The sequence below is a fragment of the Aplysia californica genome, unplaced genomic scaffold, assembly GCF_000002075.1.
Source record: "Aplysia californica isolate F4 #8 unplaced genomic scaffold, AplCal3.0 scaffold01940, whole genome shotgun sequence".
In the NCBI taxonomy this organism is placed as follows: domain Eukaryota; kingdom Metazoa; phylum Mollusca; class Gastropoda; order Aplysiida; family Aplysiidae; genus Aplysia; species Aplysia californica.
The window spans coordinates 8,166-9,526 of NW_004799210.1; positions in this window are offsets into that span (position 1 = coordinate 8,166).

A 1,361-nucleotide genomic window follows, 5' to 3' on the forward strand; every position below is an offset into this window, starting at 1 on the left:
CAAGACGGTCGTTCTTGTCATCGATGTGTTACTCTTTTATCGAACTAACCCTCTAGGAAAGCCTCTAGTATTAGGCCTATTTGTATTACAAGTGCTGTAAAACTCATAGGCCGGTCCCAGAGTGGCTCTGTAGGTCTGACTTATTCTATAGCTCGTCACTCGCCTAGCGCACGCCGTCTGCGTGTCAGCACAGCCGCACTGTGCGTTGTTGCCTGTGTCTCAGCCCCTCCCACTTTTGCAGCTGCTGCTGCGCGTATAGGGGAACTCGCTGGACTGGTGATAGTTTACATTGGTTGCCATTGGTTACAATCCAAGGCTGTGTCTTGATCTAGAGATAGATCTAGAATCTAGATTTTGTTGTTCACCCAGCCAAGAGTGTGCAGTTCGGAAAGTAGATCTAGATCTAGATCTAGTGGTTGGCGAATGACCGAAGGGCAACGCTTGACTAGGCTACTTGCCTGTGGATTGGCGGAGACACACTATCATGCAACTTGATTCATACTAGATCTAGACCTATCATATCAACAGTAGATATAGAATCTAGATCTAGAGATAAGAAACAGATAAAAATTACGACAGGGGTACTTAAGCCTAGAGTGATTTATATCTAGACATAGATCTAGTCTAGATATAGATTCTATATCTTAGATCTACGGACATTGCACACCAGATATTTAGAATTGATCAAGTCGAGATAGATTGAAGGGTGAACACTTTAAATCTTGATCTAGATCTAGGTCTAGATCATATGTCAATTATTATATATAGATCTATCTAGAATCTTAGCCTTTCTAAGGACATCTCTCTGCATCTCAATCTAGGCCTAGGCTAGGGCCTAGCATACGACAAATAGTCGAAACTAGGTCAACCTCTCGATTCGAAGTTTCAATATAGGCTATGATAAAGTGCATTTCTTGGTGATTTTGTGGCCAAGTGTTGATGCTAGCATCAATATTTAATAGTAAAGCACCTAATAATACTTACTTCTTGCTGATTTTGATGATCTGTGAAGCGTTTCAGTCGAAAATAAACGCGGAGCGAAGCTGTGTCCAAGACGGAATGTCTTATTCCGTCTTGGCTAGGCTAACCTGGTCTATTTTTTAGCTCTCCCGAGAACGAAATAATCTAGATCTAGATCTAGGTCAAGTGCTTTAATTTCTTTCTTTTTGTGTTGCTGTTTTTCATCCCAAATCTGCTATTGTACAACATATTATAATGAGATACAACTTTATTGATCATGTAAAGTACAAGGAAGAAGCAAAAATGTACTTAAAGATGCAAATTTCCTTCCAAAATGAGTCGAATCGAGGCTTTCTTAGCCCCCTGTATGACTGACGAAACAGCGTGCATGCAGGAAAATC